General features: G+C 40.7%; 1 protein-coding gene across 2 annotated transcripts in view; it reads left to right on the top strand.

Moving 5' to 3' along the window:
- The window catches only part of LOC134211452 (melatonin receptor type 1B-A-like), a 272,782-nt gene that overhangs the window by 51,689 nt on the left and 194,535 nt on the right, over positions 1–26,558 (top strand). For both annotated transcript variants that reach the window (XM_062688320.1, XM_062688321.1), the window contains exon 2: positions 14,872–14,935. The gene's annotated coding sequence lies outside the window, so the exon portion shown is untranslated. The remainder of the gene's footprint in view (positions 1–14,871; positions 14,936–26,558) is intronic.

Genomic DNA, 26,558 nt, shown 5'->3' with positions numbered 1-26,558 from the left:
GTACTAGGGACATATTTACATCTTTGTGTATTCTAATTTATTCTAGGGCCCTAAGTGACGTCACTCGTTTTACATCGAGTTCTTCGAGCTCATTGATTAAAAATAATGTTCAGATCTGACCTGGTGTGCTGTTGATAGGTTCAGCGACGGCCGCTGTGATGATAGGCAGCGAAGGTTCCGTTTACCAATGGCGGTGGCAATTCGGTAGATGGCGTTGTAGACTTGGGGTAGCAGCCTATCGCTGCGGAATGGACTTCGACCAGCGGGCACCATACATCCAACCGATCGAGTGTCGCAGAGGTCCTTGGTGCTCTCACCTAATCCGCGAGTGGGTTGAGATCATGCACGGGGTGTAGGCACCGTTTTCCAAAGGAGACGCCTGGTTGGTGGTTCGTGGTATTTGCTTGGTGTGGCGTGGTGAGCACGTGGCACTGGCAAGTAGGCAACCGGTGAAGCGAGTACAGCTGCCAGTAGCTTGGGATAGATGGTACTTTCTATTCTCGCCACCAGAGGCGCGGCCGTCACATGCGGTGTCCGTACGATGCTCGATGCTTTTCTTCACCTCCGTCGAGGGGTGAAAGGGGTGACTTTTCCCGAGGAAAAACGTTACAGGGCTATCCCAGCCACGCGTTGTAGGAGTGGTTTGACGCACCGGAATTCGGCCGCCTCCAGACTGGCACCCACGTTGAACTGTGGGTCTTTTCACCTGTTCAACGTAAACTCCCTGACTAATGAAGTTTTAGATCACATAATCAGAAAAATCTTACCAGGATTTGGGCTTTTAACAAACGCGTTACCCTCAGGAATCTAGAAGTCCGTTTTCGATGTAGGCCTATACTGCCGCTAACCGCAAGTCGAGCACATCTGTATATGGAGGCCCATATACAGATGTGCTCGACTTGCGGTTAGCGGCAGTATATTCATTACACAAACCATGAATTATCATTGCAAAACCACACACTCTTTAATCCTTACCGGATAATTAGATTTAACCGCGCACACTAACTATCCACGGCACCACCAATTAGTCCAAATTCCTGACCTTTGGCCAATGGCCTCACTTTTATTCTACCTGAATCTTCTAGGGAGCTTATTCTGTGCGAATTTGTTCGACTTAACTGGTCAACGTTCACCACTCGAATAAAATTATAAAAAACCTTGCTGAATAAATTCGGCATTCAAACAGTGGCCTTGACCACTGGATGCTATTAAAATTCCATGCATTTCACCCAGGCCCTACCTACAAATTGAGGCTGTCTCATTCTGTCTACTATCAATTATGGACATGATCTCTTTTTTTTACATTTTGTACCAAGTTATTTTTGAGATACCAGCCAATCCTTTTTTAGGAATTTAGGCAGCCTGTTGCGAATGTAATGAGATCGCAACTGTGCTCTCACCGAACCCTGCATATCAAGCTTTCAACAGTTCTCTTTTTCAAAGCTAGGTGGCGCAGCGCAATTTCAAAAGAGCAAAGCGCTTTCGTGTCAAATGCTTTTTTTTAACAGAAGTGTTTCGATTTTGTTACAGAGGCTCGGAAGCCTCCTGTCAAAAAGGTCGGCAGGGTCCTTTCAAAAGGCTCGAAAGCCTCCTCTCAAGTGGCTCAGTAGCCTTTTTTCAAGTTGTTCGGAAGCCACCTTTCAAGTGGCCCGGAAGTATCGTTTTACGTGGCCTGGGCCGCTCCTTTCAAGAGGCTTGGGAGCTTTCTTTTAATAGGTCGAAAGCCTTTTTGCAAATAGCTCGAAAGGCTCTATTCGAGAGTCTTGGGAGGTTCCTTTTTAAAGGCTTGGAAACCCCTTTTCAAGGGGCTCGGAAGCCTCTTTTCAAGGGGGTACCTAAGTTAATGCAAAATTTCGAAGGGGTATCTCTCATGAAAAGGTTGAGAACCGCTGATTGAATGTATCAAACGCTTTTTTTAAATCGATGAAAGACACCAAATGTACACATTTTTATAAATATAAAAAATCAACAAGTTCAACAATAGCCGTTGATGTACTACATCCTTTCCGGAAACATTGAAGCTCCCTTGTTTGTGCCAGTAGGCCCACCAAAGCCTTGAGCCCTTAAGTTCTTTTCCTTGTGCCATTGAACACCACGTCTTTTTTTAGCTATTCAGTTCTCAACGTGCTCGGACCTACTCAGATAGTCCCCGGCGGTGGATCTACCTACCGTGAAAAACGAAGTCGAGATTGTTGAAACCAGGTGAAAAATAGTTGATCTGGCAATCGTTAACCGTCGCGAGCAACGGTGGAAAAGAACTAAAAGTCTGTAACAGGCTCGAATTTGCAACTCGAACGGAGTTCTGTGTGCAGGTCACGCCATAGTAGAAGCCACGTGAGAAACGGGAGGCGATCTATTCTGTCTGTGGACCAACGAAAGATCGACATTAACATATGATATCAAAAATAAATATTTAGTCCGGTAAGCGGTTTAAAGAGAATATAACAGAGATATATACTCACGTGACCAATTTAACAAGTTGAATCGACTACGATCTCCAAGTGCCCATCGAATTGAAGAGGAAAGAAGAACCAAACAATCGTGCGTAAATATGCCACTTGCTCCTCTCCTTGTGCTTCTGCCTATTTTTGAACACATATTCATTGCGTTTGAAAGTTACAAAATCTAGTTTTTTTTTATTAGGAGATTGTTTCAATATGTAGCTAGTCTTGTGAATTTTGTGTCCGCATGTTTGGATGATTCGGTATTTTAGTTTGATTGGTCAAAACAACGAAAAACCTCGAGATGTGCATATTGAATCATTCTCCCCTAATAGTCTCTAACATTTTTTTCCAATTTATACATTTTTCCTAGCAACACTTTTCCGCTGCTGTAATAACTGTTTCCTGAATACTCCCACAAACTGTTGACGTCGTTCATTGGTATCTATTATCTCCGCGATTAGTTTCTGGTGACACTGTTCAGCTAACCGTTTGGTTACTACAAACACACACGATGCGACTGTCACAGTCGCCAAGGAATGGCGACAGTCGCATGTGTTTGGGGAACCTTTCAACTGCATTTGCATAGATTGGGCATATTTCCCCACTTTGCTCTACTAAACGCTAAACGTTGTATTTTGGCACTTGACACCAAGCGTCTCCATCATAATACAGTGTGATCATTATTCAAGCAAACCCTACGAATAGATAACAAACGATTCGGCTACTGTTAAAATCCTCCATGTTCTTAAAGTGCGTACAACCAATGTTTTATCATTATATCACCTCTTTCATCGGTAAAGCCGAGTTCGCTATTCAAATTTTGCAACAGAATCATTTTCCACACCATTGAATGTTACTTTCGCCACACGAACGGTGCAGAGTGGAAAATCTCTTCGGTGACGTAAACCGACACCAGGATAATTGCAATCTGGGTCCAGCCTTGTTGCTCTTTGTTGACTCTCGGTTCAGTCTGTGCGTTCGTTCATTGTTTGTTGGCTTCTTCTAGTCGGCGATAGAACGAAGAACAAAGAAAGCCGAGGGTGAAACACCTACCTTGAAGCCTCATACCTTAAAAGCACTTCGTACAACATTGGGGCTACGAAAATGGCAAACCTTGGGAATGATTTATCGAGTCATTTAACTTTAAATGTCGCTTTGCCGACCAACATCAACCGGGACCGGTTGCCTGGAGGTATTGGGGAGATGTGCGCGCTTCTTCACAGTTTGATAGTCGCATTTTATGGCGTCATCATCAGTAAACAGCATCGCCGCGAAGTAAAGACGTCTGGCGGAAAACAACGACTATAGTTAAATAGATCCATGACAAACATCTTATATTTAAATGAACTTTTATGCGACAAGTTCTCGCTGTAGTGATCAGAGAAATATATTTGTTCTCATTAGAAATCGGCGGCAGGTTGGAGGAAGTCCTCGAATGATATCCGGAAGAAGTTGGTGTAACGACGAGCATATTTGCTCTGCTGTCATAATCGACTTTGAAAATTCGAGATGATGTTTCAACTTTACTCTGGCGTGGGAGTCGTGGCCGTGGGATGAACCAGGAGTTTCCATGACGAAAACTTTCTTATTATTTTCAAATACAACCGGAGGCGATGAATCATGCAACCTTCGGCACATCTATTTTTATTACTATGGTCTATTTTTATCGTAAATCAGCTCGCAGAAATTCGCTAACAAAGATAAGATCGGATGCTGATTTATCAATGTTCCACATTCTTCGGTGAAGTTGTCTAGTCATCTACTTTATGGCAGCACGAGCATCCCACGCTCACGCCACAGTAAGAGCAGACAATTTGAATGTCTGACGCCATGGACACAAAATACAATATGCTAAATCAGCAATGCAAATTGTGCCATGAGTTCTGTTTCGTCCTGACGTTGCATCTCGGTTTCGGTATGTTCTAATCTGCATTTGTTCCACTTTTGAGAGTGAATCTACTCGTTGTGCTGTGGATAGGGATGAAGCGGCATATAGATTCATGCTTTTGCTAAGTGAGTGCAAATGGTGGAAACAAAACGGACATCAATCTTCACTTGTCCCTTCTATGGCATGTAGATTGTTCGAGTGCCTGGACAGTAGGATTTGAAATAGCGTATTGGAAATATGTCACACTGCAGTGTGATGAGTTGATGCGAAGCTTCTGAGTGACAGTGATATGAGCTGGGATTTTATTGTCAGGCCACATGTTTGGGGCAAGTAGAGTACCATTCACAGATCCTAATGGATCCAAATTTGATGAGTTGCCATTTAGAGTAAAATGAAACAGTTTCAGTTTCAGATAATCCGTGATTTGGAGGTGGAAGGCTACGAAAACATAACCAATTGAATTTCAAACAAGTTCTCACTACTTTTTTACATTAGTAGAAAATGAAAAATACTTTATGCTACCATTATTTAATACCTACATAACAATGGAAAAAGGCAAGAGATGGAGTCAATATAATACTTAAATAGCGGATGAATTTGAGAATCTAAGTTCAATCAATAAGGGAAGAGGTTCGGTTATGGACGCCCTTTTGTTTTTGGGCCATAACTTTGGCCCTAGTTGATATTATGCCGACACTAAATACAAATGGAAAGCTAGAGAAATATTTTTAATACTAGCGAAGAAATTAGGTTAATTTCGTCGATTTGTTGTTGACTGTTTTGAAAATTTTACGTTTTTCGATTTTCTCCTAGAAAACCTGATTAAATAAATGAGAACAGCCCAGTTTTAATGAAAAGGAATAAATTATTTATTTATCTAGCCATAAGCAGGGCTGTTACAAACTGGGCAAATTTCAATTCGCGAAATCCGCGACTAACAAAATGAAATCCGCGACTGCAAAAACAAAAGCGCGATCAACGTGAATAATGGCCAAATTACTTAAAAAACACCCTTGTCATAAGACGAGTTTGTACAATCCCATTTAATGCCACCGCTCAATTGTCCCTTGACAGATACGTATTTCGACCTCAACAGTAAGGCCGTCTTCAGTGTCTCGTACTTGACTCGAAATACGTATCTGTCAAGGTACAATTAAGTGGTGGAATTAAATGGGATTGTACAAACTCGTCTTCTGAAGACATTCCACTAAAAAGCTCAAAATAATTTTCTTAAAAAACACATTTAAATGCGAATTGAACATTTACTTTTAATCTATCGACAATAACGGCATATCATGACCTATGACCTATCAATCATAGGTATCATGTTACAAATAATCGATGTCCAACGTGAAGTTATGCCAGAAGTAAAAAATAACATGGAATTCGGAGTAAAAGTAACCAGAAATTCCAAATGATTACGTTAACCTTGAAATAATATACTAGACGGTATAGCAAAACGAACATGATTTTTATTGATCATTTCATTATTCCGGGAAAGAATAGCTAGAATTTGAAATTTGCTTTAAAAGGTGCATAATCTTTAAGGGACTTCTAAGCCCAGTGCGATTCTCCAGAGAGATTCGAAAATCCTACCCAACTAGGCTTGGAGAACTCTCTGACAAAAGGATGCAGGTATGGACCGAAACGAAAGCAACGATGAAACGAGATATTTTGGACCAAAACGTAATTATAGCACAATAAAAGCTTCGGAGATAAAGACTAAGCTCTTGGCACAATTTGGCGTTCCGAAGATCCAGATTAGTAATATGATCAGTCTGTTGAACGGAATATTGTGAAGAGTGCAGAACCATTCATATGATAATTGAAATGTCATTTGGATATAACGTGATGAAGTTTCCAAAGACATTTTTATAGAAATAATAATTCAATAATTTGCAAAGGAATTTCTTATTACCGAAGGAGTTCCAAAAGGAATTTCCGAATGAATTTCCCGAAGGAATTCCGAAAGAAATTTCTGTAAATTTTTAATGGAATGCCTGGAGGAATTTTCGTACTAAAGAAATTTGCGATTCAATACCTATAAGATTTCCTTAAATAAGTTCCAAAGGAATTTCTAAGGAATATCTGAAAAACATTTCAAAGGAATTTCCGAAGGAATTTTCAAAAAAAAATACCCAAAGGATTTCTCAAACAAATTTCCGAATATATTGCTAAAGAAATTTTCGAAGGGATTTCCAAAGAAACTCGTATAGGAATTCCCAAACGAAATCCTGAAGGAATTTTAGGAGAGTGTCCAGAGAAATTCCGGGATAAATTTAAAAACAATTCGAAAATTTCTTCAGGAGTTTCATTGCAAATTCATTCAGGAATTCTTCCTAGAATTATTATAATAGTCATTCGGAAACTTCTAAGAAAAATAATCTAAAGAATTGTTAAAAGAATTCCCGATGAAAGTGCGTAAATGTAAATCCGCAATTTTCGCGACAGCATTTTAAGGAACCTGAAAGAGATAATCCGCGACAAATCCGCAAAATTCGCAAAAAACGCGAGAATCGCGAAATCCGCGACTGCTGTAACAGCCATGCATAATGCACTGAAAAACTCACATTAATCCACCTAGTAGCGATTATTCTTTTCTCGTGCATTAAGGAAGATAACAAAAACAATCGTAGATTATCCGGATTTCCGGATAAATTGATACGGTTGATCAAGGCGACGATGGATCGGGTGATGTACGTAGTTCGAGTTTCAGGGGCATTCTCGAGTCCCTTCGAAACGCGTAGAGGGTTACAGCAAGGTGATGGTCTTTCGTGTCTGCTATTCAACATCGCTTTGGAGGGAGTAATACGAAGGGCAGGGATTGACACGTAACTTTGAGAGGATGGAGGAAGCCTACATCAGACTGAAAAGCGAAGCTAAACGGATTGGACTAGTCATCAACACGTCGAAGACGAAGTACATGATAGGTAGAGGCTCAAGAGAGGTCAATGTAAGCCACCCACCACGAGTTTCTATCGGTGGTGACGAAATCGAGGTGGTTGAAGAATTCGTGTACTTGGGCTCACTGGTGACCGCCGATAACGATACCAGCAGAGAAATTCGGAGGCGCATAGTGGCTGGAAATCGTACGTACTTTGGACTCCGTAAGACGCTCCGATCGAATAGAGTTCGCCGCCGTACCAAACAGACTATCTACAAAACGCTTATAAGACCGGTAGTTCTCTACGGACACGAGACCTGGACGATGGTTGTGGAGGACCAACGTGCACTTGGAGTTTTCGAAAGAAAAGTGTTGCGTACCATCTATGGTGGGGTGCAGATGGCGGACGGTACGTGAAGGAGGCAAATGAACCACGAGTTGCATGAGCTGCTGGGAGAACCATCCATCGTTTACACCACGAAAATTGGAAGACTGCGGTGGGCCGGGCACGTAGCCAGAATGTCGGACAGTAAACCGGTGAAAATGGTTCTCGACAACGATCCGACGGGAACAAGAAGGCGAGGTGCACAGCGGGCAAGGTGGAACGATCAGGTGGAGGACGATTTGCGGACCCTCCGCAGACTGCGTGGTTGGCGAAGTGTAGACCGAGGACCGTGCTGAATGGAGAAGACTTTTATGTGCAGCACAGGCCACTCCGGCCTTAGCCTGAAAATAAATAAATAAAAAACAAAAACAATCACTTATAGATGATCCAAAATAGCACAGATGGGTTTTATATTTTTATATTCGTTTATATACATAACAGTCAAAACATTCATTTATATAAATCACAAATCTATATAATAAAAATTAAATGGTCTGTGTTCGTATCCGCATAACGCAAAAACGGCTGGACAAATTTTCTTCATTCCTTCAGTGGATATGTTCATTATCGTTTCCGACGGGTTTATATGATATTTACTCATGCGAAAACCACGAGTAAAGTTGAGTGAAACGTGAAAAATTAAAATTAGGGTTCATATGGGAATTTTGCCTAGGCAGTTCTCAACGCGCATTTTCGCCTACTATGCAGGACAACGTCTGCCGGGTCGACTAGTCTTCTTCTTATATATAAAAATGAAATGGTCTGTGTTCGTATCCGCATAACTCAAAAACGGCTGGATGGATTTTTTTCATTTCTTCTGCAGAAACATTCGTTATAGTTTCCGACGGGTTTATATAATATTTCCTAATGCGAAAATTACGAGTAAAGTTGAGCAAATCGTGAAAAACTAAAATTGTGATTCCTATGCGAACTTTGCATGGGCAGTTCGGAACGCACATTCTCGCCTACTATGCAGGACAACGTCTGCCAGGTCAACTAGTTTTCAATAAAAAAAAGTGTGGAGGGGTCCCCCAGTGCCGGATACAAAAGCTGTTTAATGAAAAACTTTCTAATTGTATGGGTCTTGCTTATTGGTATACCATAGGTACACACAGGGCCGGATTTATAAGGGGGCCGGGGGGCCGTGGCCCCGGGCCCCCACAAATCTTATGAACCAAAACCAACCTTTTTTGTACATTTTGGGGCCCCCACATACCGTCGGCCCCGGGGCCCCCTTCCGGCTAAATCCGGTCCTGGGTACACAGAATATGATCATTAACGATGCATACCAACCATATTTGAATATTTGAACACGTTTTAAGACAATGTATTTTAATGATGATCGTTTGGCATAATGGTCATTTGGCATAACGGACTATTGGCATAATTGTGAATAGAGTCAGATGTGAATATCATTCGGGATTTTTTGTACTCTCTTAATTAGTTGCTTGACTAAGTGGTTCTGAAAAAACCGAAATGACCAGTATTAGGGTGGCTCAAAAATCGATTTTGCTCCACAACGCTAATCTGGTTCTGTATCATATTCTGACCGTCCTCCAACAATTTGAGCTTATTTGGATAAAAACTGATTTAGCACAAACCGTTTCAAGTTTGCATGCAAATTAGTATGTGTGTAGCCCTGAATGGCCGGAACAAAGTTATGACAGCGACTCCCCGTGGAAGCGTGTGCACGCCGCGGAGGTCTGACTAGAAGAGGGAAAGTCATGGCTTGCTGTTCGCCGATTGACACGCTGATGTGTGAATCTATTAACACACGCTGAAGGCATTTTACTAAAACCCCACATTTCCCTACACCTCTCATTAAAAACGCAAAAAAAATCTTATAGCTTAGGATGCAATGATTGTTTTTCTTCTGGATTATTTAAATGAGACGAAGGTGAACATCGGTTGCAATTGAAAAATACACACCAAAATAAACTTGACTCATCATCATGGTTTTAATACCAGAACATTAATTCAGAGTGTGGGTTCCCAAACCGTGGGTCGCGAAAGATAAAACGTGATTCATACTTTCTTTGGATGATTAGAGAACAACAACATCACGATGATCTTTTGATTGTCAAATAAAATGACATTTTTTTTTTAATATTTCGTTTATTTGGAAGGCTCATTTGCCGTGAAGCGTTACGGAGCCGAAATCAAGTTTAACAATACATTTCTTGAAAAATGACAATTTCTTCCAAAAACCATTCCAAATCTTACCCAAAGGCAATCCAAAGCTAAGCGGTGTTGAACTTCATAACTTATAAGATTTAAGAACAATCCTATATTTAAAGATGTGAAAATCTATGCTTATTCAAATTCAATGCAAATTCAATTCAAATCAAATCCAATGCTAATTCAATCCAAATCAAATCCAATGCAAATTCAATCCAAATTTAATTCAAATTTAATCCAATCTTATCCAATCCAAACTCAATCCAATTCCAATCGAAATCCAATCCAAATCCAATCCAAATCCAATCCAAATCCAATCCAAATCCAATCCAAATCCAATCCAAATCCAATTCAAATCCAATCCAAATCCAATCCAATCCAAATCCAATCAAAATCCAATCCAAATCCAATTCAAATCCAATCCAAATCCAATCCAAATCCAAATCTAAATCCGATCCGATTCTAATCCAAATCCTCTTCCAAATCCAAACCAAATCCAATACAAAGCCAATCCAATTCGCATTCAAATTCAAACCAAATTCGTACATCTAATCCAACTTTCAGTTTCGCATATAGTACACCATTAACCATTTGACATCAACTAGTACTGCTAGCCAATCCATAGCCCACACTCCGTAAGCACTGATGATGAAGGATGCATTCTACGCGCAGCTGGAACGTGAGTACGACAGCTGCCCAAGCCACGACGTCAAAATCATCATAGGAGATTTGAACGCTCAGGTTGGCCAAGAGAAGGAGTTTAGACCGACTATTGGAAAGTTCAGCGCTCACCGGCTGACGAACGAAAACGGCCTACGACTAATTGATTTCGCCGCCTCCAAGAATATGGCCATTCGCAGCACCTACTTCCAACACAGCCTCCCGTATCGGTACACCTGGAGATCACCACTGCAGACAGAATCACAAATCGACCACGTTCTGATTAATGGACGGCACTTCTCCGACATTATCGACGTCAGGACATATCGTGGCGCTAACATCGACTCTGACCACTATCTGGTGATGGTTAAACTGCGCCCAAAATTATCCGTCATCAACAATGTTCGGTACCGACGACCGCCGCGGTACGACCTAGAGCGACTGAAGCAACCTGATGTCGCCACTGCATACGCGCAGCATCTCGAGGCAGCGTTGCCGGAAGAGGGTGAGCTCGATGTACTGCTGGGATACAGTCAAAGCAGCCATTAACAACGCAGCGGGGAACAACGTCGGATATATGGGTCGAAGTCGACGGAACGATTGGTTCGACGAAGAGTGCAGACAGATGCTGGAGGAGAAGGACGCAGCGCGGGCGGTCGCGCTGCAGCAAGGTACCCGGCAGAACGTGGAACGTTATAGACGGATGCGGAGACAGCAGAGGCAGGAGAAGAAACGCCGCCTGGAAGAAGCGGAGTGCGATGAGATGGAACAGCTGTGCCGTTCTCAAGAAACACGCAAGTTCTATCAGAAGCTCAACACATCCCGCAAAGGCTTCGTGCCGCGAGCCGAAATGTGCCAGTATAAGGATGGGAGCATCTTGACGAACGAACGTGTGGTGATCGAACGGTGGAAGCAACACTACGAACATTTGAATGGCGCTGAGAGTACAGGCAGTGAAAGTCAAGGCAACGGAGAAGATGACTAAGTCAGTTCAGCGGACGATGGAAGCCAACCAGCCCCCACCTTGAGGGAAGTTAAGGATGCCATTCAACAGCTAAAGACCAATAAAGCAGCTGGTAAGGATGGTATCGGAGCTGAGCTCATCAAGATGGCCCCGGAAAAGCTGGCCTGCACAAACTGATACTCAGAATCTGGGAAACTGAACAGCTACCGGAGGAGTGGAAGAAAGGGGTTATATGCCCCATCTACAAGAAAGACGACAAACTGGATCACCATCCTTAATGCCGCCTACAAAGTGATATCCCAGATCATCTTCCGTCGTCTGTCACCATTAGTGAACGAGTTCGTGGGAAGTTATCAAGCCGGCTTCGTTGACGGCCGCTCGACAACGGACCAGATCTTTACTGTACGGCAAATCCTTCAAAAATGCCGTGAATACCAGGTCCCAACGCACCATCTGTTCGTTGATTTCAAGGCGGCATACGACAGTATAGACAGTATAGGCTCCGGGCCCCCACAAATCTTATGTACCAAAACAAACCTTTTTTGTACATTTTGGGGCCCCCACAAGCTGTCTGCCCCGGGACCCCCTTTCGGCAAAATCCGGCCCTGCCCTAATCGAACGGTGCCCACAACTGCCCCTTTTCCCCTACATATTTGGGGCTCTGCGAAAGCGGCTTTTTGGCCGTTCTGTATATAAATCGTATTTTGGCCATAACTTTTGATCCCATAGTCCGATCTGGCCAATTTTCAATAGGAAACAATGGGACAGGATTCCCCGTCGAATTTTGTTTTCTACCGGATTTTTTTAAACGGCCGTAAAAAAAAAACCCATACAATTTTGTTTGCAAAGTTTCTCTATTTTGCATGATTCGTCGAGAAATCATAAAACTTTTTTTACACGGATTTTCAGATTTTGAGCTGAAAACTTTTTTACATCCCCTGTGAATCGGGTGTAAGGTACCCCGGGGCAAGTGAAAATACGGGGTAAGTGGGTACTATGATTGCAGATGAATCGATGAACGTTTTTGATGGTATAACAATGTTCTAGGAAGATGAAGCGGAACTATCGACGAATTCACCCGACACAAAAATATTTGGAATCAAAACCATTTAAGGCACCATACTAATGCTATTGCTTGATCATGACTTCAAACTACCGAGAAAATCTATTACTTTTATTTTATTTCAACGGATTTGAAACTAAATAGTCGTTTCTAAATTTGTCATTGATGTGGAAAGTGAATGTTTGAGCAATTAAATAATCGTGTGACATGGAAAACTATTAGAATTTTTTAATTAGAGCCAAAATCTGCAATTTTCACTTACCCTTAAGTTTTTACATACATGGGGCAAGAGGGAACAACATTTCCGAAAGAACTGTTTTTAGATGGTTGTCTAGTGAGAAATAACTTTGTCATTCATATAGCATATGGATCTGAATCAGTTGCAGTTTGATTTCGATGTTAAAAAGTATTGTACAGTTAATTACCAAATATATATTTTGCATTCTGTAAATTATCTCCCGCATGAAGAAGAGCAATGGCTATAACTATGATGCGATATTCTTCCGTTTACAATGCAAATAATCTATTTATTCTACAATAGGTCAACAGGATTTGTCTTGTGTTTTGTTATTTTCAAATTTCGCATCAGATTCTCAGATAAATAAAGTGCGTAACACATAAATTGGAAATTTTGTTCCGTTGCTAATTAAAAACACTGCGCATCGCCTGAATAAAAACTTTTCTTCTGAAGTACTGATTTATATAATAATTTGTGTTCTAAACAGAGAAATATTTATTTATACGAAAAGCGAATGAAGATTTGCTTATCCTTGCCACCGACAACATTTAGTACAAAAGTAAGCTAATGGAAAACAAGACAACAGCCAAATAAACATTAAATCGGCTGTTGTCTTGTTTTCATATCTGCTAACATTATAATCTCTTTCTTCTTGCAAAAATAAAGTCTGACATGCAACCAATTTCTATCCATGATCTGAAAATACTTATGCTCAAAAAATATGAACAGTATATCTACATTCCTCAAAACAGTTTCGTTCGACAGTAGAAAACAGAATAGGTCCCACTTGCCCCGTTTGAAGGGGTAAGTGGGTCCTGAAGGTAAATTTGGTGAAACGGTAGTCAAATATATTCTCCGTTCAAGTAATGTTACCGCTAGGTAGAAATCCGAGTTTTTCGATTACAATTATGAAAATGTATTTTGTGGAAGAAAGAGAGAGATAGTCATAAATGACGCTATTTTCGTTTCAAATATTGACTTCGTAAACTTCTTTGCGTAGTAAATTCAACACTCATACAAATAACCTAGTGTATTTTGACTACTAGGTCATAATGATTTTAGTAGGGCTGTCTTGATCAACTTCACGCCAAACCAGATTACTCAAAAAATGTGTGATATTTTAATTTATTTTAATAAATGCGAACGCATTTCAGAAAACTAAAGTTGTTGATTATTGCAACGTATAGCAGTACATGTTTTGAAAATATTTGTTTCGATTTAAAATGTAAACACACATTGTTATTGCATGTTTTGTCTTAAAAATGATCATCTTCCCCCCAGTTGATGGTACCCTGTTTTCTTAGTATGCGTTAACAATTTTGCTGAAATAGCGTTTTTTAGGTCCCACTTACCCCGGGGTACCTTATATGAAAACAAATCGGATCAAGATAAGTGCCTAAAAGATTAGTGAGTTTTATTTTGCGCAACATACATATACACACGCACACACAGACAGAAATCATCTCAATTCGTCGAGCTGAGTCGATTGGTATATAACTCTATGGGTTTCCGGATCTTTTATCACAAAATCGTCATGGAAGTGAATATATAGCCTTTTCGTTACACCTTAGTGTACAAGAAAGGCAAAAACATAATTTTATGCTATGATATGCAATATTTTTCACCAAAAAACATAATAAGAGTAAACAATTCTGAGATAGATATTGTAATTCTTATCAGAGACTTGCCACACAAGGTACAGCTCCATGCAAATGGTAGGTAAAAAAAATAGCTTTCAATTAATTACTATGGAAATGCTAATAGTTGAAAAGCAGGCCAAGTTCCTGTTGGAATGTAGTGCCGTTAAGAAAGAGATGCGATTTTTATTCATTTGCTTCTACTAACAAGGTAACAACGGTTTTGTAGAAGTCTTGTAAAGTAAATGATGACTTTCATGGCCATTTTAAAACCATAAATGTTATTTGGGGTATACAAACCATAGTTTGCATTGCGATGATCTTCATCAATGACTAAGAAAAAAGCTTTGCTAGTTGCATTAAATCAAAAATATGCGAGTCCAATCAAAGCTAAAGTACAAGTAAATACTTGAGAATATCGAATACAGGTACCCATTAACCGCCATTACTTGTTTTTACTTGACATCATTAACTCACAACACTATACATTCATATATACATTTTAATGGATTCAATTTCTTTTTCCACAGCACCCCAATCTTTGCCGGGCAATATTCAGTCGTATCGGCATCAGCAGCTACATCTATGGAAAAGGTATGTGAATCCTATATGTGTGTATGTTTGGAACAAGGGAACAGCTAACGAGGACAACATATTGGATTCGGTTTGAAAACATATTCTTTCTTTATTATGCCACATTGTTCCCAAATCCTGGGATTGCGGAAAGCCCATAAATTGTGCGATTTTATTGCGACACTTCGTCCATTTGCTTTTTTCTCTATGGCCCCATGAGCCGGCCGGCCCGGAACAAGGATTAATGATTATTATTTTCGGGGGAATAATAATAACATTGTAGTATCGGCTTATATTCCATGGGTCCAAAAAGCACTCCACCGGTTTTGAGCATCAAAATGGACGGTCCACTTCGTAGATTATTATCAAGGGCTTTATGTGGGCGTAAAGTGGATTATATATTTCACTTGGTTACTTCAATGGCGAGGCGATATATATCTATAAAATCGAGCTTCTTTTTATATTAGAGTTACTAACAATCATGAAATAGACAACTAAAAAGTACCTCGGTTTTGATTCTACTCTTTGTATATTTGTCAATACATGTGCCAATCACATATTATTCACACAAATTAATTTTTTTTTGCTAAACTTCAACCCAGCGCGTGGTTAATTGTGTTTTTTTTTGCTGAGTCTCCTCTTCTTATGAACATTTCAATGACATATGACTCAATCGTCATCAACTTATGAGTCTATCGAACTCAAAATTTAGGAAAATGGAACTTTATCATTTTCAGGTATGACAACATGACGACCACATATACACCTACATAGCAATCACACAATCACACTTCACTTCATAGAAAACTTTTGTTTTTCCATAGCAAAAATAGTAAAACAGTTGTCGTAGAACTATCCGTACTGCATTCAGCAAATGAAATGTGGTATGTCATTTTTTATTTCAATTTATGGCACATTAAATAAATCTAAGATACGAATTTGAGTAAACGTTACCATCTATTCTTCAAACCAATTTAATAAGCAAGCAGTGAAAACATGTTTATTGAAATCTGAGTATCTTTCCTTTTGAACTGTGTGACTTTTGACTCCTGATTGAGCTGCTTGTTCACTAATGTATGATGGAAAGTTCGAAGATGATCGGCTTCCCTGCCCAAATTGAACCTGGAAGTAACTTGTTACACCTAGGTTTATCACATGGTTATATCAAAAATTCCGTTTTGGACTGATCCTATAACCTTTTCGTATACTCAAGACAAAAAAGATAAACACGCACAACCACAGAATTTGGTGCAGAGTAAACTTATGACCTATCAAGGCAGTGTGGTGTACCACAAAGCAATAAGAAAATCCCAGCGTGTCAATTCAAGCTTACAGTCGAGGGGAACTAGGAATGCGTGGGTTGTGTAGTGTCCCACTCATTGAAATGGGTGAAAGACGTGGAAATTTTCCCCGTTGGCAGACAATAATGACGATGTGACCTCGGTTCACAACCGTTCGTATCACAACTCTCGTATCTTCTCGCTCGCTTGCAGCATATCCTAGCAGAATTACTTGGAAGCAACTAGAAGAAGTCACTATCAATAAAGCTCCAAAGATTACGATAAAAGATGGTTCGTAAGGGTGGGGAAAGTAAGCGAGAAATGTCATTCTGAAGCTCGGAACGAACACACTAAAGCAAACAAGCAGCTTTTCTACTACACCAACGTTCCCTTTTCGGGGCCGGAAGGGTTTTACGAGGTGCCACTTATTGTTTCCGTTCTCGGTGGTGCCATTTAGAATGATATCGTGGGATGCGATTGCTCGCCTTCCGGCCAATTGCAAACATTGTCATTGTTGCGGAAAATACGAGTTCGTTGCTACTTATCGTCGGACAGTTAAAATTTCTCAACTGTAAATTGTGATAAATCTTTGCAGGTTTGACAAAAAGTATTTTTATATCACGTAAAATATACCCATGTTACTTTAATAGACCCGATTAATTTATTACAATCTCGATCATTTTAGACTTGAATTCATCGGATTCGAATGCACAGTGGCTAAAATCATGTTCTCAGCGCGTTTTGAACTCTTCCTTCGGAAGTGTAGGTATATAATTTCACTTTATATGCGTTACGCAGCTGTGTTACGCTTAATCTATTGATACATTTTATAAATTATGAAACAAAATGTAAGGTATTTGAAACAACTTCAATACCACCTTCGGGTGATAATGGGTATAGGGGTGAGAGTGGGTCATCGCTCTCATCGGCATCCTGGAGGTGGTAAAGCAAAATCGTTTAAAAAGGTGTCTTGTTTTTTAGCCTTCTTGCCCTCAGATGCATAAAATCCATTCTACAAGCATTCTACGTAGTTGAAACAGTGACCCATTCACCCCCATTTGACCCTTTGTCTATATTTGCCTATATTACAATAGCTATTGAATCCGACGAGTGACCTTCCAACTTTGATTTTTTTGAAGTAGGACTACGTCTGTCTTTTCTATATTGGGATACACTTTACGATTGCGAAAATCAGGGACCGTCACGAAAATATGATAGACTATAAACTTTAATATCTCAGCCGTTTCTCGATGGATTTTCAAATTTTTTTTGAACCATTCGATCAAGGATGAGTCAACGCTTCTTTGTATTTATATGAAAATACTGATTTTTAACTATTTATTATCGAAAATTGATAAAAAATTAAGAAATAGGTAAACCAACCAATCACGTACGACATCAAAAATCAATCACTTGCGGGTTTGGATCTAATCCTCAGTTTGAACAAGGTTCCACGCAGAGTGGACGCATCAACTCGATCGCAGCATCGCGGAGGCACTGATAACATTTTCAACGGAAATCCTTAAAATTGCACCTTTTCAACGGAAATCCTAAAATCGCTGCAGATCATTCAACCTCACCGAACCAGCATTTTATATGAAGAAAGGGTTGACTATAAAAATAGCACTGTTGCGATCCCGTGCCGCCAGTGGCGATGCTTTTTACAATATTGGGAAAGCGCATTGGGGAAAAAAAATTGGTTCTTCTCAGGACTAGCATTTTCTGAACTGAAAAAATTAATTGCGAAAATGGACTGTTTCGGTGGCATCGGCGTTTGGCGTGGAAGCTCGGTTTCTGTTAGTTATTCCATCCATTCAAATTTACGGGCTTAATTGATTGAATACGGTTGTTTGAGAACGGTTTTTTACGAACAGATCGTAAGTTTCAAGTGGAAGATGGATTTTCAGTTATAATTCGTTGAAAAATGACGACAAAGATATACTTTTTTTCCATTGGTAACCATTATTTTGAATCTCATGTGTTAGATTATGGCGTGAAAAATGCTTTGCATTTCTTGTATATTTGGTTTTTAGATTTTTGACGAAATTGCTTGCAAAACAAACAAAAAATCACTTATAATGTGTTTTCCAACTAGGACTCTTCGCTAAAAAATGTAACGTGCATTGTTTTGATTTGTTTAACGTAAAACCTACTTTTTTAAAAATATTTTATTTATTTTTGTTGTTGCCTTTACCCCCGCTCGCAAGGCAGTGGAAGATTACATTCTCAGAACGGCCCGTTGTCCGCGGAATCCCGATTAAAATGGCTCGCGCGCGCCGGAATACGGCTTTCTTTTATCTAATGAAGTAATTCCGTTAGCCCCGCCCTTCATTAATCGTTATGAGTGCACATTATATTTACACCCATATCAGATCACAAAGGGGCGGGACTAACGGGCCTAAATTATTAAATACAAGAAAGCTGCTGTTCGGCGCGCGCGATCCATTTTGATCGGGATTCCACAAAGAGCGGTTGAACAAGATTTGATGCAGCGGAGCGGACACAGCAGCACGAAGGCGTGGGTAGCACCAGTGGCAATGCTGAAAATTTATTCCAAATGGTGGAGGCTTAGTGAAAAATCATCGAGTGGCTGTCGGACAATTTCAACGCAAGATTCCGAAAAGCATTTGGATACAGTTAGTTATTGGAAAGGCGCATGAGGAAAAGCAAATTGGTTCTTCTCAGGGTTGATTGCAAAAATGGACTGTTTCGGTGGCATCGGCGTTTGGCGTGGTAGCTTGGTTGCTAAGAGTGATTCTATCCATTTAAACAATTTTATTGGATCATCCCTGCCATCGAGCGCTTGTGATTCTGCTACCGAAGAGTAGCTTTCTGCCGCCGCAAAACGATTAGGTTTTGCACTTTGAAGAAAATTTATCTCTGATTGACCTTCTTTTGTATAAAATGGTGGCTCTGAAAATTCAATTCTTTTCAATTCCAATGACTAAGAGAAAATACCAAATAATCTTGCCACAAAACTTTACTTTCCGCAATGACAGCCAATCGATGAACACGCCAATACCTCTTCTTGAATAAATAACTTAAGTCCTGAAAAGAACTATGTGAAATTAATTCTTGAAGTTCTCCTCACTTTGCCACGTACCTTCCCATCGAAAACCAAACGTTGCAAATAAATGTATTTGCGTTTGGTTTCATGCCACTTCTGATTCTGCTTATTTCTCCTTCATTTCGGACATTTTTGAGCTGGTGTCTGCTAGGATTGTGATATCCTCCATTGAAAGTCAGTCGAGTGGTTTCAGCGGCGATGCGACCGATGAATCATGTTAATTCCATGGTTAGAGACTCAAAGTCCATCCAACTGGGAGCAACTATTCGCCTTCTTGATTCAGTTGACCCCCGAGCAGTTTGCTCAATGTTAATGAAGAGACACATATTATTATGGCAAATACCATCCATTTTGTATAGCTGAGTAGTCCTACGTCACCTTTGCGTACAACCCGATTGGGCTGCACCTTTGAGTTTTTTATGTTATTTAACTATTTTTAAGATATAATTTATCATATCACTCCCGATGTCACTCCCAGTCAACGACCCAGGACCTTCCACGTGGTGGAGCCGTGCTCCAGGTGGACCAGGGAAAGCTGGTCGCGATATCTCTTCGTCTTGTCGTGACGAGCGATTTTGTGCACGGCCACTGGATTCAGCTCTCGAGTTCCGCAATGAAATCTTCTTCCTGCATGTCGTGGAGCCCTCGTAGCAAGCCGTGAGCGGTTTCGTGCCGGGGTGGTCATGTAGGTGTATTACTCATACTTGTGGATCTCAATGAATTGCACGACGGTCTGATGATGGTCCTTGTTTGCCGCCATCACTTACACGCCCTCGCTACAGAGCCGAAAAGTACATTTCAGCCCCTTAGCGATCAGTTGGCGAATGTAAGGGCGCAAATCCGTTGGATCGCCTTTTACAAACACTCCTTTCGCTCTGGTTGCACATTCGGCAGCTGCGATTGCTGCTTCTTTCGTTTCGTCGGACTGCCGGTATCGGTGACAAAGACGAATTTAGTTTTTTTTATGTCTATTCCATCCTTTATTTGTTAGGCACTCTGTGTTCCTTAACCGCTACTGTGCCGAGATCTACTGTGGTATTCTGCCGTACAGAATCCACACAGAATCTATTTTTAGATTTCCATTGCTCATTATTGTAGTCGTTGCCAGTCCATCTCATAGTGAGCCCATTGTGTCCGTTTGTCCATGTCGTGCATCCAATGATCGTTTGCATTGATCGGTTGCCATTAAGCAGGGTCCGTTGGAGGAATACCTCCGAGAAGAACAATTTGTCAGTCGTCACCAGGCAGCCGTACGGTATGACGCGTTCCCCAATATGCTACCGCAAAGGCTGCGCATTCGGCGACTGACGAGTGGTGGAGGGTCTGGGAATCGAACCCATGACTATTCGCTTGTAAGGCGAACGTGTAGCCAACTACGCTACGGGACTCCCTTTTTTATTTAGTTTTTTTATGTCCTTATTGGGTATTTTAATCACTGCGATCATTTGTTGGGAAAGGGTCATTTGGCCGAAAGCCATTTGGCCGAATGCCACTAGGCCGAAACTCGTTTGGCCAAAAAGGTCGTTTGGCCGAAAGAGTCGTTTGCCCGAAAGGATCGTTTGGCCTAAAGGATCGTTTGGCCGAAAGGGTCATTTGGCCGAAAGAGTCGTTTGGCCGAAAGTGTCATTTGGCCGAATGGGTCATTTGGCTGAAAGGGTCATTTGGCCAAAAGGGTCATTTGTCCGAAAAGGTCATTTGGCCGAATAGGATATTTGGCCGAATGGGTGTCAAAAGTGAGAAGCGCGAAGTGAGTAGTGCGAAGTGGGTAGTAAGACGTCTCACAACTAACTTTTCACTGTGAAAAGTGAGAAATGAGGAGTGAGAAGTGAGACGTTTAACTTCTCACTCCTCATTTCTTACTTCTCACAGTGAAAAGGGGTAGTGCGAAGTGGGTACTGAGAAGCCTCACTACTCATTTGGCGCATCTCACTTTTTACAGTAAGAAGAGAAAAATGAAGAGTGAGAAGTGAGACATCTCTCTTCTTATTCCTAATATCTCACTTCACAAATGAACTATTCAGCTAAATGACGCTTTCGGCCAAATGACCCATTCGGCCAAACGACCCTTTCGGCCAAATGACCCTTTCGGCTTCCATGTTCGACTTCAACTTGACGCGGAATGTTCTTCGTCGTAGATTTTCTGAATTTTTTCGTTGATTGTATGTGATAAGGCTGCATTTTATTTGTTTTAATTTTTTTATCTTGACAATGCTACTATATTTTTTGACTATGTGCGTTTTTTAGTATTAATTAGTATTTACATACATCATTAGGGCTAATTGTAGTCTGTTGATGAAATCACACAATAAATAAATAAATAAATGACTTTTGGCCAGGTGGGTTTCGGCCTAATGGATGGTTCGGCCTAGTGGCATTCGGCCAAATGGCTTTCGGCCGAATAGATTTCGGTCAAATGATCCTTCCCCCGATCTATTGTGATATATGCCCCATTTCACATAGCTTTGTCAAGTTGACGCATTATTGCTATGTAGAGCAATCGCATCGCCTTGACTTACAGCGTTGCACAATGGCTGAAACCCGAACAAAACCTCCAAAAATATTTGTTTTCGTTTCGCGTACCACGTATTTTTTTTTCTAATTTCACACATATATTGAATCAACCGATTTCAAAATTTAATAATTGTAGCTTGTAAATTTAATTTTTGGTGGTTTATTGAAGTTAATGCTGTAAAGCATCTCCCGAACAAATTTTGTATGGAAAAAGAAAATTTGACTAAAGTTTTTTCGGGAACGATTCGGAACGATCTGGTATCATGTATTGAAACCTATTTTTGGTCTACTTTCCGGTGGTTAGTGTGGTGATTTTCTCCTAGCTACTCCAAAGCTGGAAATTGACTGCTTCAATGTTAGAATGAAGACACCGTTAATGCTTCCTTGATATTTTCCTAACAACTTCAAGTGATATCGACTCGGACAATGGCCTGTTATAGGCCTATAAGTATCGTTTTTTGGAAGATCTACAATTTTGAAAGTACTGAATACGTTGGGTTTAATAAAACGCCTTGACTGCCCCGCAATTAAGGTGTTTTTCCAAATGTCCTCTATTTTTAATGTTCTCAGAATTTGAGTTCCATTCTATATGTTGCTCTGCAAAAGCTAATTGAAGGGGTTACCCGCGCCTCCAAGAGCAGTGCGCTTCGGCACCTTTCCCGCCACCGAATCGGCCTACGAATCTCCCATGACGGGTCCAAGAGAAAAAAAAACGCCAACGCGACGAAGCAAAAACGTAAACGCAGCAAACGAACAAGAAAAAAAAACCTGGAAAAAATGCGTAAGCAAAAAGCACGTCCGTACGCGCTACTGTCACAAACTGGAATCGTGGGAAGTTGAGTAGTTTAGTCTCGTATTGAACACTGGAGTTTGAAAACATTGCTATATGATTCAGGAAGGGTCAAAATCTCACTGTAGGTGGATGAATCTGGGTTTTTGTTTTCATTTCTACATTTTTTGCATGTTGCAAAAAGTTTTAGATAATAATAAAATACGTTGTTTGGTGAATATTACGACCAATAAACTGGAAAAATATTAACGTTATAAAAGTTTCAAGGGATTTTTTAGTAATATTTTATAGGGGAACTGTTCCGATCTCCATCTCACAGAACATATATTTATCTCATCGCGAAACAAAGAAATACGGCATCAATTTCGTCGCTTCTTTTTGTCAGCATGCGTGCTCACTGCTGAAAAAATCACAAAAATAAGAAACAAATTAAATTGCTTACTTTTGCGTTGTTTTTGGAGGGATGAATATCGGAGCCATAAGATGAATTCCAGGAGCTGTTCCCCTAAATGTAAAACAAGGGGAAATTATGCAGATATACGAATTACTAAGTACAAGTAAATGGCTTTAATTAATGTGAAACCTATTTCCAGCTGGGAAGAACCGCTCCACTGCCACAACCTTGCTACTCGAAACCCCGTGAATGAATGAGGCCGAGACGTCAGCCTCTGTACGCTTGTAGTATGTTAAGTGGTGCTTGCAGTGCTCCCAGTAGCATTTACAGAGTGCTCACTGAACACTTATAGCGCAACCTTTGATTGAAGTTACTTTATATCAATAGGGACACTTTCGGTATCCCACATCCTTCCTCTACTCCGAGAAGAAAAAAAGATCAAAGGTTTTTTTTATCACTACACATATACCGTTTGGACTCAAACTCCGAACAGACTCATTCCGAAAACACTCGTCACATGGAGATTTATCTGAAATAATTCGTAATTATTGCATAAGTAAGAGAATTTTATCGGCAGGCGTACAAATCAAGGACATCATAATTGTCCAACAACGAGTTAACGTTGAAATTTTGCAGTTTAGTGCATTAAATGTAGTGTAAGCGCTTTCGGCATTTAAGACAATATTCGGCAAAATAAAATCAATAAATATTGATAGCTTAAATAACTTAAGTATGATGTATACCATACAATTGTTCAGAATACTCACACATACATAATACAAAGTAAAAACATCTTCCATCGAGATACCGAGCCCGATGAATGGCAATACATTTCAATATAATGTAGTAATATGGATAATTGTCATGTTCAATAAGGCAGCTTGGACTAATTTGTAGTAGTTCTGACTAGTGCTTACTACTTAGTGCTTCTTCATCAAAGCTATTTTTTTGTATAAAACTAACAAGAACAATATTCTGGGAAAGATCATGTGACCCTCACTTCAAATACTTACTGCAGTTCTTTTTAATTGCGATGTAACATTTGTGCAGCTGAGCAAAATCTTTCACGAAAAATAGTACAGAAATTTTTTATACATTGCTGTAGTTCCCGTTGTTCAATAGCCTGAATAAAAAAATATTGCGATGAAAAGCCGCAAGAGCGCCATTTGTCTTAGCAACACAACCGCACTGTTTCTCCTTCTTTCGCAATGTAACATTTGCGTAACGACTTTAAGCGGCTCGTGTACAAAACAACATTAAACAGGGAATCCGTAAGAGCGCCATTTGCCTTAGCAAAACAACCTATACTGTTTCTCTTTTCTTCACGATGCGACATTTGCGCAACGACCTAAAACGGCTCGTCTGCAAACCAACAACATCGAACAGGGAAGCCGTCAGTGCGCATTTGCCTTAGCAAAACAACCAGCACTGTTTCCCTTTCCTTCGCGATGTGAAATTTGTGCAACGACCTAAAGCGGCTCGTCTGCAAAACAACAACATCGAACAGGGAAGCCATCAGTGCGACATTTGCCTTAGCAAAACAACCAGCACTGTTTCCCTTTCCTTCGCGATGTGACATTTGCGCAACGACCTAAAGCGGCTCGTCTGCAAAACAACAACATCGAACAGGAAAGCCGTCAGCGCGACATTTGCCTTAGCAAAACAACCGGCACTGTTTCCCTTTCCTTTGCGATGTGACATTTGCGCAACGACCTAAAGCGGCTCGTCTGCAAAACAACAACATTGAACAGGGAAGCTGTCAGTGCGACATTTGCCTTAGCAAAACAACCAGCACTGTTTCCCCTTCCTTCGCGATGTGACATTTGCGCAACGACCTTAAGCGGTTCGTCTGCAAAACAACAACATCGAACAGGGAAGCCGTCAGTGCGACATTTGCCTTAGCAAAACAACCAGCACTGTTTCTCTTTCCTTTGCGATGTGACATTTGCGCAACGACCCAAAAAGGCTCGTCTACAAAACAACAACATCGAACAGGGAAGCCGTCAGTGCGACATTTGCCTTAGCAAAACAACCAGCACTGTTTCCCTCTCCTTCGCGATGTGACATTTGCGCAACGACCTAAAGCGGCTCGTCTGCAAAACAACTACATCGAACAGGGAAGCCGTCAGTGCGACATTTGCCTTAGCAAAACAACCAGCACTGTTTCCCTTTCCTTCGCGATGTGACATTTGCGCAACGACCTAAAGCGGCTCGTCTGCAAAACAACAACATCGAACAGGGAAGCCGTCAGTGCGACATTTGCCTTAGCAAAACAACCAGCACTGTTTCCCTTTCCTTCGCGATGTGACATTTGCGAAACGACCTAAAGCGGCTCGTCTGCAAAACAACAACATCGCAAAGAAACCGTTGAATTCACTTGATAAAATGATCCAAACTCTAACTAACAGGTTACGAAACTCCGCTTCTATTCCGCTTAATCGCCACGCTCCTGGACTAATTATTGGAAACCATTCCCGGAACAGGCTGTTGTTTACACTCACCTCGATGTACTTCGATGAAAAAAAAGCACAAACAACTCGATTGCACGGAAACGCACCGCGACGTTTTATGTTGTGCGAGGAGCGGTTCTTCCACTATCTTATAAACTAGCCAGGTAATTCAACTTTTCTTTGGATTTTTTTTTCAAGAAAAGGCTGGCAGGATCGCCATTTGTGAAACCAATTTCCAGCTGGGAAGAACCGCTCCACTGCCACAACCTTGCTACTCGAAACCCCGTGAATGAATGAGGCCGAGACGTCAGCCTCTGTACGCTTGTGGTATGTTATGTGGTGCTTGCAGTGCTCCCAGTAGCATTTACAGAGTGCTCACTGAACACTTATAGCGCAACCTTTGATTGAAGTTACTTTATATCAATAGGGACACTTTCGGTATCCCACAATTAATTTAATTCAACTGTCGAGTTGTAAGCGAATGTAAGGTAGGTATGTTTTATCAAAAACCATTTCCTACTTGTTCAAAAACCATTTCCTACAATTCAATGCTTAATCTTCCATATTTTATCATTGCACCTGTGAAACTTCAAATAGGCTTTAACCTCAGGGCAGGTTGGTTTTGATCGTAAGCTGATTCGAAAATGCTCTCACTCTTATAAACCTTTAATTCTTGCACAAAAGTTTTGGAATTGATGAAACAATGCACCATGCGTCTCCATATGCCTGCATTATGGTGAACCTGTCCAGAATCCAAATAAATTTCTGCTCGAATTAATCTCAACAAAGAAGCAATGAATAACTGTCATCTTTTTATTTTGGTTTTGCTGCGTCGCAGCGAGCGTAGAATAAAGGTTCCCCCAAACACATGCGATGAGACAATCGCGACGCGATTTTATCGCTTAGCGACTGCAGTTCTGTCACCGTGGGTATAGAAGTGTAAATGGAACATTGCCGGCAGCGACCCAACGATAGAATCGCGGCGACTTACGAACATGGCGTCTTCGGAAAAGTTTTTCATTTACTACAACGTTTGTGTTATACATCGATGTTGTAAAATAAGAATGAAACCTTTTTAATCTCACTTTTAATTGGTCATTAGAAGCGCATTAAATTACTGATAAAATGTCTGGAACACACTATTACATCAAT

The sequence above is a fragment of the Armigeres subalbatus genome, chromosome 2 (assembly GCF_024139115.2).
Source record: "Armigeres subalbatus isolate Guangzhou_Male chromosome 2, GZ_Asu_2, whole genome shotgun sequence".
Lineage (NCBI taxonomy): Eukaryota > Metazoa > Arthropoda > Insecta > Diptera > Culicidae > Armigeres > Armigeres subalbatus.
Note: the sequence above shows the minus strand (reverse complement) of the source record. Positions and strands in the feature narration are given on the sequence as shown.